Source organism: Anabrus simplex, chromosome 3 (assembly GCF_040414725.1).
Source record: "Anabrus simplex isolate iqAnaSimp1 chromosome 3, ASM4041472v1, whole genome shotgun sequence".
Taxonomy (NCBI): Eukaryota; Metazoa; Arthropoda; class Insecta; order Orthoptera; family Tettigoniidae; genus Anabrus; species Anabrus simplex.
The window spans coordinates 20,655,505-20,669,883 of record NC_090267.1 but is presented as its reverse complement, the minus strand read 5'-3'; positions in this window follow the sequence as shown (position 1 = coordinate 20,669,883).

Sequence of the window (14,379 nt, the reverse complement as noted above, 5' to 3'; positions counted from 1 at the left end):
GTCTCCTTTCTCCCAAGTCTTCGCGGCCCAAACTTTGCAACATTTTTGTAACGCTACCCTTTTGTCGGAAATCGCCCAGAACAAATCGAGCTGCTATTCTTTGGATTTTTTTCCAGTTAATGAATCAAGTAATCCTGGTAAGGGTCCCATACACTGGAACCATACTCTAGTTGGGGTCTCACCAGAGACAAATAAGCTCTCTCTTTTACATACTTACTACAACCCCTAAATACCCTCAAAACCATGTGCAGAGATCTGTACCCTTTATTTACAATCATATTTATGTGATTACCCCAATGAAGATCTTTCCTTATATTAATACCTAGGTATTTACAAAGATTCCGAAAGGGAACTTTCACCCCATCAACGCAGTAATTAAAACTGAGAGGACTTTTCCTATTTGTGAAACTCACAGCCTGACATTTATCCCCGTTTATCAACATACCATTGCCTACCGTCCATCTCACAACATTATCGAGGTCATTTTGCAGTTGCTCACAATCATGTAACTTATTTATTACTCTTTACAGAATAAAATCATCTGCGAAAAGCCTTATCTCTGATTCCACTTCTTTACACATATCATTGATATATATAAGAAAACATAAGGGTCCAATAATATTGAATTGAGGAATTCCCCTTTTAATTTATACAGGGACAGATAATGCTTCACCTACTCTAATTCTCTGAGTTCTGTTTTCTAGAAACAGAGCCACCCAATCAGTCACTCTTTTATCAGGTCCAATTGGACTCATTGTTGCCAGTAGTCTCCCATGATTTACCCTATCAAATGCCTTAGACAGATCCATCGCGATGCAGTCCAATTGATGTCCTGAATCCAGGACATCTGCTACATCTTGCTGGAATCCTACAAGTTGGGCTTCAGTGGAATAACCTTTTCTAAACCCAAACTGCCTTCCATCAAACCAGTTATTAATTTTGCAAACATGTCTTATATAATCAGAAAGAATGCTTTCCCAAAGCTTACATACAATGCATGTCAAACTGACTGACTTGTAATTTTGAGCTTTATCTCTATCACCTTTTCCTTCATATACAGGGGCTACTATAGCAACTCTCCATTCATTTGGTAAAGTTCATTTATGCAAACAATAATCAAACAAGTACTTCAAGTAATATATCCCAACGCATTGTCTTTAGTATATCCCCCGAAACCTTATCAATTCCAGCCGCTTTTTTAATAATAATAATAATAATAATAATAATAATAATAATAATAATAATAATAATAATAATAATAATAATGCTTTTACGGTCTTCGGAGACGCCGAGGTGCCGGAATTTAGTCCCGCAGGAGTTCTTTTACGTGCCAGTAAATCTACCGACACGAGACTGTCGTATTTGAGCACCTTCAAATACCACCGGACTGAGCCAGGATCGAACCTGCGAAGTTGGGGTTAGAAGATCAGCGCCTTAACCGTTTTAGCCACTCAGCCCGGTATCACTAAAATTAGTATGGTCACCAATTATGCTTGCCATCGTGTTATCCTTAGTTGACGTCGTTGCTAGATTCAATTTCCTAGTAAGTTCCTTCAATTTCTCCTTACTTCGACAGCCATTTCTAACTCTATTTCTTTCCAACCTGCATTTCCTTCTGAGACTCTTTACTTCCCTGTTATAATATAGTGGGTCTTTACCATTCCTTAACACCTTTAAAGGTACAAACCTATTTTCACATTCCTCAACAATTGCTTTAAACCCATCCCAGGGTCTGTTTACATTTTTCTTTACCGTTTTCCACCGATCATAGTTACTTATTAAAAACTCCCTCATGCCTGTTTTATCAGCCATATCGTACTGCTTAACAGTCCTAATTTCAATCTCTTCCTTTCTTTCACATTTATTTTTAACTACGACAAAACCACTTCGTGATCACTAATACCACCTATTAGTTCGGTTACTCTATAGAGCTCATCTGGTTTTACCAGCACCACATCCAGAACATTCTTCCCTCTAGTTGGTTCCATCACTTTCTGAATCAGGTGCCCCTCCCATATTAACTTATTTGCCATTTGTCGGTCATGCTTCCTGTCGTTCGCATTTCCTTCCCAATTGACATTTGGTAAATTGAGATCACCTGCTACAATCACGTTCCTGTCCTTATCGTTTCCCACATAGCTGATCATCTTATCAAATAATTCCGAATCAGCATCTGCGCTACCCTTTCCTTGTCTGTACACTCCAAAACATCAAGTTGCCTATTATCTTTAGAAATGAGCCTTACCCCTAGAATTTCGTGCTTGTCATCTTTAACTTTTTCGTAACTTTCAAATTCTTCTTTCACGAGAATGAATACTCCCCTCCTACCATTCCTATCCTATCTCTACCATACACCCTCCAGTTCCGTGAGAAAATTTCTGCATCCATTATATCATTTCTCAGCCATGATTCATCTCCTATTACAATATCTGGTAAGTATATATCTATTAAATTACTTAATTCTATTCCTTTCTTTACAATACTTCTACAGTTGAGCACTAAGTTTTATGTCATCCCTACTTGATTTCCAGTTCCCTGTTCCTTTTTTTTTGCTAGGGGCTTTACGTCGCACCGACACAGATAGGTCTTATGGCGACGATGGGATAGGAAAGGGCTAGGAGTTGGAAGGAAGCGGCCGTGGCCTTAATTAAGGTACAGCCCCAGCATTTGCCTGGTGTGAAAATGGGAAACCACGGAAAACCATCTTCAGGGCTGCCGATAGTGGGATTCGAACCTACTATCTCCCGGATGCAAGCTCACAGCCGCGCGCCTCTACGCACACGGCCAACTCGCCCGGTCCCTGTTCCTTTAATACCGCTCCCTAGGACACTCTGTTTCCCTGAATGTACCTGCCTATAACCCTTCCAAACAAATTTCCTAACTTATATGTACCACTTTAAGTTTAAGTGAAGGCCATTTGAGCGCAGATCCCTATCTCCTACCCACCCATTAGGATCTAGAAATTTCACTCCCAGTTTCCCACATACCCACTCCATAGTCTCATTTAAATCCCCAATCACCCTCCAGTCAGTATCCCTCCTAGACAGAATTCCACTGATAACAATCTCCGCTTTCTTAAATTTCATCCGTGCTGCATTTACCAGATCCCACACATCCCCAACTATGTTGGTACTTATACCTGCTTGTCTTACGTTGTTAGTACCAACGTGAAACACTACCACTTTCTCCTTTCCCTCCTTCTCTTCTACTTTCCTCAACATCTGTCTTAACCTAATTCCTGGATAACATTCTACCCTGGTTCCCTTTCCTCCACACACTTTCCCCACGTGTCTAACGATGGAATCCCCCATGACCAGAGCCTCAACCCTACCCACCTCATTTGATCCCCTCCCCTCCTGGTCAGTCCTATCTTTCCTGGCAGCTGCAGAAGCTACTTGCTCCTCCCTTTTCTCCCCCCGTGACCATGTTCCACCTGTCTTTTCCTATCCACTACTCCACATTTCTCTTTCCTACCTCTTCTCTTTCTCCTACTTCCAAACTTCTCGGCAACAGTTCCCTGTTCCTCATCTTCCCTCGGTTGTTCTACCTGCAGTGACTCGTACCGATTTCTCACCGACACCTTTCCTGAATTTCGATTCTGAATGGAGCCCTTAGCCTGCAATCTCCTTCCCCTTAAAACATTAGACCATCAGTCTTCCAGAATTTCCCCCTTTCCTTCCAATCCCTCTATTACACCTACTGTACCCTGTACATTGTTTGGAGGCCTACTTTCCTTCCTGTCCTCTGAGAGAATCCTAATTATCTGCCTCAAGCTCTCCAACTCCTCCCTCATACTCCTTAATGCCTGGCCACACCCACAGTTCCTACACCCGCACTGCTTAGCCATTTATTACTAAATAATGAAAAGAAAAGGAAAAAGAGGATAACTTATTCTGTGCAAAATAAAAATGAAAGGAAAGAACTATTGTCTAGGTTAGTTCACAAAGATCACACGACAGTAAGTTATTTAATATAGGCTACTACTACACCACTTAATTGTACTATTTTTATTCCTACAACATGCTAACACGATGGAAATTGCTGTTAATTACTGGTAACAGAAAAATACACAAGAATTACACAATTCTTAACTGCAGTTAAGTCTACCCTAATTACAACAACAGAATTTTAGTAAGAGAGTTACTACAGATACCACAGAAACGGTACTATACTATACAAATATTTCACAGTAATAGAATAAACACACTACTTTCTAATAAGATGCTATGATACACTACAATAATTTTAAACTACGTTCAGTCTAAGTACAGGTGCTACAATACACTACAATAATTTTAAACTACGTATTCTAATTAATTAACTACGTATTCTAATTAAAACAGGTTATTACCAAGCAAAAACAGAAAAGAAAATTACCATTAAAGTTCGAAATTCGCAAAACTATTCACAATTATAGAATAGGCACTCTAATTGCTAATAAGTTACTATACTACAGTACAATAATGTTAAAACGACGTTCAGACGAATCCTAGCTTCTTACTAAGCACAAATAGAAATAAAAATTCCTATTAGGCCTAAATGTACACATTCGCAAGAACTACCGGTAGCTGCTCAAAGATTACCAACAAAGTAAAACATGTAGACAGATTAATATTAGTACTACTTTGTCCTACTATGCTGTAATAGAAATGAAACCTGCCGGCTGCACACCATTATAATAGGCATGATTATAATATACTGTAGGCCTACCTACACTACAATTCAAAACTGAAATGCGGTTATGTGATCTTTACAGATGGTGGATTACTATTATTTTCCCTGCTCCGCGGGACGGAGAATAAAAGTGTCCTTAAATGTTGAAAAAATGAGGTTGTTTACAATAATTTCTCAAAAGTATTTCTGTCTAAATTACGCCAGGGACTTGAATTGCAATTATTGGAATGTAGGAACTTGATTATTAGCTAACCGCTCATAAATACTGAAATGTCGAGGGTGTGAAATATAAATTACGGGTACTTTAACTGCCTACTCAGAACTACAAATGATCGGAATACAAGAATCAGCTGATTTTTCTTTATATTTTCTTCATACACTACACCCTTTGTTCACAGAATGTAGCCAACAATGCCAATATTTGAATAAGGAGAGCGACAATAATCAATAACAATTACGACTGTTAACTATTTCGCCAATGAAATACTGTCTATTCTGTTGAAATCCCTTCCCTAAACAAATTTACAGCAGTATCGCGTTATTAAAAGAAGTTATTACCTTCGTGATAGGTGGGACCCTTGAACTGCTATTTGAAATACCCTGTGAAATGCCTCCACTAATAGATATAACCGCTGCCGAAGTTACGACTCTTTTTTAATATCCCGTCCTTGCAAGTACCGTATTTTATCAACAAACCCATTGATATTTCAATAATACTATTAAAAAGAAAGATATATTTCTTCTTTCACGCAGACCTAAATTACCGGTTGTAATCTAGCGAACGCCTACGGAACTACTCAGTGTGAAAACTGTAAATAAATACCGCTAATCCCAGATTACTACAAATAAACACTAAACACAATTATTTGTGGAGCTAAATGTATCACACACACACAAAATTTTGGTAAATTTCTACAATTATTAACTACTTTATCACTGAGATAACACAGAGCTCTTGGAACAGTCAACCACTCGCTAGCGCATTCAACAATAGATTGATGATATTTCTTTTATCTTTCCAATTTGATTGGATTAGTGACGGGCAGAATTAAATATAATGCCCTCGAGAACTTCTCCTTTCTTTGGATTTTTTCCAGTTCTTGAATCAAGTAACCCTGATGAGTGTCCCATACATTGGAACCATACTCTACTTGGGGTCTTACCAGAGACTTATATGCCCTCTCCTTTACATCCTTACTACAACCCCTAAATACCCTAATAACCATGTGCAGTGATGGTTTCCTTATATTAACACCTAGGTACTTACAATGATCCCCAAAAGGAACTTTCACTCCATCAACGCAGTAATTAAAACAGAGAGGACTTTTCCTATTTGTGAAACTCACAACCTGACTTTTAACCCCGTTTATCATCATACCATTGCCACCGTCCATCTCACAACACTTATCGAGGTCGCCTTACAGCCGCTCACAATCTTGTAACTTATTTATTACTCTGTACAAAATAACATCATCTGCAAACAGCCTTATCTCTGATTCCACTTCTTTACACATATCATTGCTATTTATAAGAAAACATAAAGGTCCAATAATACTGCTTTGAGGAATTCCCTTCTTAATTATTATACGGTCCGATAAAGCTTCGCTTACTCTAATTCTCTGAGTTCTATTTCCTAGAAACAGAGCCACCCATTCAGTCACTCTTTTATCAAGTCCAATTGCACTCATTTTTGCCAGTAGTCTCCCATGATCCACCCTATCAAATGCTTTAGACAGATCAATCGCGATACAGTCCATTTGGCCTCCTGAATCCAAGATATCTGCTATATCTTGGTGGAATCCTACAAGCTGAGCTTCAGTCGAATCTAAACTGGGCGCCTTTGGAAGGCCGTAACATGTAATATTTTGGAGCAAATGTGCTCTTGATAATTAATATACAGTAAACGAAATTAAGAGATTCGTCTCCTTGCCTATCTAACTAACCGCAACATTAAAGATGTTGGGACCTTTGTAAATTATGAGCTTGAAGCTCAAATCGCAACTTACCAATTCTTGGTTTTTCTACTTCTCTATTTTCGACAAAACTACCTCTGTACCTGGAATCTTCTTGTTTGTTAAAATGTAAGATCTGAAAAGGAATATAACCATCATTTTAAAGTTTTAAATTAATCTTCGACTATTGTAGATGGATCCATTTCTACCAGCACCTTCTTTCATCCCTGCGTCCCACAGAATACTCCGGAACATTTATTATTATTATTATTATTATTATTATTATTATTATTATTATTATTATTATTATTATTATTATTATTATTATTATTATTATTATTTGATTCGTTGTGCCCAGCTGTGGAGCGCGTTTGAACTTATTTTGCACAATGTTTCTTCTTCTTTTCTTCCCAATATCTCTTCATTTTTTCACTGTGTTCCTTTCTGCGTGTAGCCTATTATTATTATTATTATTATTATTATTATTACAACTCTTGCCCCTTTGCTGTACGTCTTCGTGTATGACCTGAGACGAATCTGTCGTGGCGGGTTTTTACGACCTAATGCCATTTTCAGAGGAGTTAACAAGATGAAATGAATGACGTGATATATGATAGTAATAAAGGTGCCGGCACCTAGCCTACTGCTGTCCAATAGCTGAAGGCTGAACATTTCCACCATAAACAGCGACATCCCTCACTCCGCACGAGCACTGCGGATAAGTTTAGAAACGAATTCAGTCTTTTGACACGCAATATAGGGATTACAAATTGTGTACCAACATTCCGATGGTGGAAAAACGGGACTCGAACCGACTAACCTCGGTGTCGGAGAGTTTAGACTACAACGCCTTAACGATCATGGCCACTACGAAGCCTGATATCATCTACAGAGAAATAAACAAGAAACTCACCAAGTGAAGCTGCATCCTTAAGAGTGCTCTTAGTGGCAGACAGACACACTACGCGTCTCGACGGATATCTGGGGGAACATTATCTATTGGTTCATATTTATTTCGCTTATGTAATTGGTAATAAATTCCCGCATGCTGAATGCAGCCAGCTCATTGGCGGACTGAATGGCCTATCAGATTGTTTCACGTCATTTTCCAATAACCACTCCAGAGGTACTGTAACTGTGTGAACCTATAGCAAAAACCTGTGAATAAAGACCAGATTTATACAATACTCGAGCATTAATGACAAGAAATATTACATTCAATCAATCAATCACTACTGATCTGCATTTAGGGCAATCGCCCAGGTGGCAAATTCCCTACTGTTGTTTTCCTAGCCTTTTCTTAAATGGTTGCAAAGAAATTGGAAATTTAATGAACATCTCCCTTGGTAAGTCATTCCAATCCCTAAGTCCCCTTCCTATAAACGAATATTTGCCCCAATTTGTACTCTCGAATTCCAACTTTATCTTCATATTGTGATCTTTCCTACTATTAAAGACACCATCCAAACATATTCGTCTACTGATATCCTCCCACGCCATCCCTCCACTGACAGCTCGGAACATACCACTTAGTCGAGCAGCTCGTCTCCTTTCTCCCAAGTTTTTATTCTATTGTTAGGTAAACATCGTTTAACTTTACGTGTAAATATCTAACTGTCTTGACCTTTCGTGAGTTGAAAAAGATAGAAAAATCATTCAGTGTCAATATCCTTTCCTAAATTTACTCTTTAGTGGCCTTGTCAATGAGTTTTAGAGTGCGTCTCACTAAGCGTACCCTAAACCAACAGCGTCTTTTTCTGTGAAATAAGTTGTAGGTACGAGTGAGACGAAGTTTGTAAGGCTGTCGAAGTTCTACGATAAGTTTCAGACTTGAATTCCTGTTGATAAAACATTGAGCGTAAGAAGTACAAGTAGGATTTATTAGCGAATGTTCCACTAAAACGGGAGGGCCTGTGATAACAATCATCACTCACATAAAACAGTAACAGTAACACACGTGTGTACTTTGACGTGTGATATACCTTTCAACCTTCTTGTACGTGTGCAAATCTTCACAGTATCCTCATATATTTCAGTGATGTCGTTGTACTATTGCTGTAGTTTAAATTAACTTAGCTAACAATAAAAATCACCTTCTTAAGAACACTATAAATGGTTCCATGTGACCGACGATGTCATGTTCGAGGTTCTAGGCAGGGTTTCGGAGGTACGACTGTAGTGTGTAAATGACAACACAGGGAGAGTCTGCCCAATAGCACGTTCGTGAAAGTAACATTTATTATTATTATTATTATTATTATTATTATTATTATTATTATTATTATTATTATTATTATTATTATTATTCAACTTCGCTAATCGGCCAACTAGGCACCACGATAAGCCTCACTTTACATTCTGGCATTTGTTCGTCTTTCGCTTGATCCACATCGTCTTCATTAGCTCACTGTGTTTAGCACGACGTTCTTCTGTCCATTTAGCACCAGTTGTCCGTTTTTCATCCCGGAAAGTCCCAAAAGTCTTGATGGCTGCTCTGAAAAGATTTCGGTCTTGTGCATCTTCTGCTTGTAGGCCCAGTTCTTTAAGATCTTTCTTGACATTAACGTACCATGGCATTGCCGTTTTTGGTTTTGCGTCAAATATACTGAAGATACGTTTCGTCCATCGAGAGTCGATCATCCGTCGTATATGACCGTAGAAACGAACTCTGCCTTTACGCATTGTGTCCGTGATCTACTCTATCTTAGAGTATATTTCTTGCCTTGATTTTCTAATGTAGATGCCATTTTTGTAGTTTGGACTAAGTATGGTGTGTAAGATCTTTCTTTCTTTCCTCTCTAAATCCGCAAGCAAACATTTCTCGGACAGGATAAGGCATTCAGATGCATACAGTGATACTGGTTTGATGACAGTGTTGTAGTGACGAATTTTTGTGTTCAGGGAAAAGCACTTTTTTGTTGTAAATGTTGCGGGTGGTTTGGAAAGTGACTTCCATTTTCTTGATTCTTGCTGCTATGGCCTCTTTGTCAAGTCCATTTTGCTGAATCCATTCCCCAAGGTATTTAAATATACTAACACGGTTTATCATTCCATATTTGGTGTTAAGTTGTGCCGTATCATCTTTGATATTTGACATTACTTCTGTCTTTTGAAAGGAAATTTGTAAACCTGTTTGTTCTGCTACTTCCTTCAACACATTGATCTGTTCTGTTGCACTTTCGAAATTTTCTGCCATAAGGGCTATATCATCAGCGAACGCTAACAATCTATTTCCACTCCATTTTTCTTTGTCCCAATCCTTACGGGTTTGTAAAGGTTTCTTTCTTTTAACGTCTTTCGCCACTGCTGTATTACCTTCTCAAGTACGCAGTTGAACAAAAGAAGTGACAGCCCATCTCCCTGTCGAACGCCTGTCTTGATCTCAAAGGGTTCAGAGAGACATCCTTGGAATTTTACTTTGGATTTGGTATTAGTTAGTGTTGCCCTTATTATCGCCAGCAGTTTCTCATCGACTCCCATTTCTGCAAGGATATTAAGCAACGCATCACGGTCGATGGAGTCGTATGCTTTCCTGAAGTCTACAAATGTAGATACATAGGTTCGACCTCTCAGCATATGGTATCTTATTATGGTTTTTAGGTTAAGTATTTGTTCTGCACTTGATCGGCCTTTCCGAAAACCTGCTTGGTATTCCCCGAGTTTGTGCTCAATTTGCCGTTCTAGTCTTTCAAGGATGGATAGTGACAGGATTTTGTAGGCTACTGGCAGAAGAGAAATTCCACGGTAATTGTTCACATCTCTTATATTTCCTTTCTTGTGTAAAGGATGGATCAAGGCTAGCTTCCAGTCCTCTGGTAGTTGTTCTTATTCCCATATATCTACAATGGTTTGGTGTAGGATGTCAATTGCTTCTTCCGGAGCATGTTTCCACAGTTCTGCAATCATGGAGTCTTCACCAGGAGCCTTGTTATTTTTCAGTCTCTTTATGTGGCGTTTGATTTCATCGCGATTTGGTGGAGAAGATGGCAGGTTTTGGCTCACTGGTTTGTTTGTTTTGATGGGGTTGGCTGGTTTTTCACAGTTTAGAAGGTCGTTAAAATACTTAGCTAAGATTTTGCAGTTTTCTTCATTTGATGTTGCAAGAGTTCTATCTTTCCTTAGAAAGCAAAGGGAAGGTGCCTTGTATCCTTGTACCTTCTTATTAAAATTATTATTATTATTATTATTATTATTATTATTATTATTATTATTGTTACGGGGCTACCCGTGGACCAGCAGAGGTGAAAGAAGGTACCGGGATGAATGGGTCTAACTACAAAGTTAATTTAAAATTTTCACAAAGGTTATATTTTCGAAAAACAACAAAACTTCAACAACTTTTCACTTAGTGAGAAAACCCTGACATAGCAATTTAGAAACATGACTTAGAAAGATCCAAGATTTCAGAACTTTAACATTCTTGGGCTACAAGCCCCTAATATTACAATTTTGAGCTCCTAGCTCAACTTTACAAAAGAACAAATTTTTATGCAAGGGCAGACAATCCCCAATACATGGAGCACTAGCTCTAACAATGGCAATCTCAGGCCTCCCAGAGGCACTATTACAACACTAGCGAAAGAGCTAACGTGCTCTCAGTTCACAAGCCTACTCAAAGCAACACCAACAGTATCTTATACCTTTTTGCCCTTCCATGGCCCAACTTACAATTAAAACAGGGGTATCTCGTACCCAACCTATAGGGCCTTCGTATTAAAAGAAATAACAGTTAAATAAATGGGCCGAATACAAAATGAGAGGAGGCGGATGCTTGCGCTCCTAGATATGAATTCTTAAAACCTAAGGGGCACTAGGGCGATGACACAGGGGCTATTCCCAAACTATAAAGATGACTCAAAAAGTTACAAATGAAGAGTTTACGGAAAGGAAGACAACCAGTTACAAAACGCAGTCACCTCAAACCAATATGAAGGAGAGCTCGAGAGGGTACGTCACTCTCTATCCCCGATTTACAGTTAAAGATTGATGAGCCGAAAGGAGATTTAGATTTTAGAGAAGTTGGTTACATAGTCAAAGTTTCGAACCTTTCCCTCGGGTTAAACTGCAGAGCTAGCAAGAAATAAAGATATTAATTGGTCATTACCTTGCTGAAGAACTGCTGCCTGATGAAAGAGGCCCCTCCCGCCCCCTGCTTGACACACGCACTTAATTGGATGACGATGAAATGACCAAGAGCCGTGAAAATCCGCAGTTTATAAACCCTCGGGGAAAGTTCGAGACCTTTCATGAATAATCAAGACACGCCCACAGAATTATATTGGTTAAAATCAAAAAGTACACTCAAAATCGAAGAAGAAATACGGGATTGGTTGAAAATTAATTACAGAAATTCTTGATTGGTTGAATTCAAAACAGGAGGAAAGAAAAGATAAATATTGCCAACCCAAAAATGAATGAACGAAATTTAGTAAAGAAAAAACTTATGAATACAAAATTTCTTCAAAAATGTTCCTTCACTTCTCACCAGGGTGCATGATCATAGTTTTCTAGGAGTGACATCTATGAGAGAATGTTCACAGTTCTTGATCACTGGAAAACAAAACAAGTAGAAATTCACACAGTACTGGAAACTTCGCACTAACAAAATTCCATCAAATATCAGTAGTGTCATCTTCTCAGTAAATTTATAAGTTGGTCCAGTTTCAAATTCACCGTTCCTCCAGTAGAGGAGTTTTATTAGGCGCAAGATTTAAATGTGCGGCATAGAGCTGTACCTGCAGGTACAGACCTTCCCCTCCCCAAATGTCCATCCAAGGGGTGACACAAAAGAATTTTGAAGAAATTATTATTTGAAGAAAAAATGTCTAAGAAATTTATGTTAATGGGTAGAAACTTGTTAAACTCGAGCTTTAGAGTATCCTTATTGCAGTATACTGTGAAATACATGTTGATAATTTTGACGGCAAGAACTGCCGCCTCCGCCGGTATCGAGAGTTGAGGTCGCCCGGACCCCTCAAGTATTCTCAGATACACCTCTCCCGCTACTATGAGAGGTGTAGTAGTGGTGATGGACGCCGCAGGTCAGAAGTATATTTCCAGTCCCCAGATGAATTAGCGGTAGGGGCGCCGCACTTCACCCTTTGCCGGGAGATGGACTCCGGCGCGCCGTACACAGGCAGGCATCACGGGAGTGGAGTGAGCCCGTACCCCACCTCAGTGGTGGTACGGCGACGAACGGCTGCGGGGACACTGAAACAGTAAGATCTCGGCGACAGAAAGGTGTTGTTGGTGTTTTGAGAATAGAGGGTGCGATCTTTATTGGTGATGCTGAGGACCGGGCGGGGTGGAAGGCTTTTCATGCCACGGTGTGGATGTGCAGGAGGCGGGGGCTTGGTAATGGCCACTCAGGAATGGACAGCAGAAAAACTAGAGGGGAAGATCGTACATGCAATATATATAGCTAACAAAATACAGAAATTTTTGGCAGAAGGCCTCTCAAAAATATAACCTTCAACCAGTTGCTAAACGTTGATGGCAAGTTAACAAGAAAGTTACACAGGTTTCACCAGAGACAGGTGAACTCTATAGATCCTCTCCGTGGCTGTATTGCTCACTAATAAGGTAACCGGTGTTAAAAAATCCTAAATGATGCACGGCCCATGAAATCTGGGGGCAAGCTTGCCCGCGGGAACAAAGTTTTTTACCATGACTTGATCTCCTACTTTTAAATTGGTGGGCCTCCGTCCACGATCATATCTTTCCCTAATCTTTTCAAGAGAAACTTTAAGACTGGCCTTAGCCTTCTTCCATAGATCTCTAATATTATCGGGATCTATTGTCTGTGGTAGAATATCACTAAGTGACCAAAGGTTAGAGAGCGGCGTGTTGGGCACAAATTTAAACATCAGAGAAGCTGGAGTGAACTTATGAGACTCGTGAACTGCCGAATTCACAGCGAAGGCCAACCTATGCCGGGATGTATCCCACCTGGAATGATCATCATGATGAAATGCAATAAGCGCCGATCTCAGATTACGATTGACCCGCTCAGCCAGAGATGGATGAGGATAGTACCCTGAAGTAGTTACATGAGAGATGGACAGATCGAAACAGAATTTACGGAAGAGATTGGAGGTAAAGGCTTTAGCATTATCGGAAACTATATATTGACACGGACAATGAGAAGCAAAGATGGAATTTAAACAAGCATTGGTGGACTGAGCGGTAGCCAGCTTCGTCGAAAACAACCAGGAAAATCTTGTGAAACCTTCTACACACAAGAATGAGTTTGTTGGCATTCCCCTTTGATTTGGGGAAGGATCCTACGTAGTCGATATGGAGGCGTTCCACGGGGCGCGACGCTTGATGAGAAGAGTGTAGACCTAGCTTAGTGGACAAGGTGGGCTTACTAAGCCAATGAGATTTACAAGCTTTTACCAATTCTCGAATTTCACCGTCCATACTTTTCCAGATAAACTTCTCTCGGATCTTTTCTCGAGTTTTGAAGATGCCTAAATGCCCCCTAATGGGGTCTCATGGTAGTACTTGAAGATCATAGGTACAAGAACAGCTGGAACCACAACTTTCATTTTCTTATCATGCCTCGACGGGTAACATAAAACCCCATTCCACAACACATAAGGGACGATATGTTCCCCAGAAGAAAGGGTTTCCATAATAGGAGCCAGGACAGGATCTTCACGTTGATATTTTGCAATATCTCTAAACAAAATGGGGGCATCAGTTAGAATGGCATTTACACCAGCAGGTATGGGCTCGGGAAGAGAAGAAC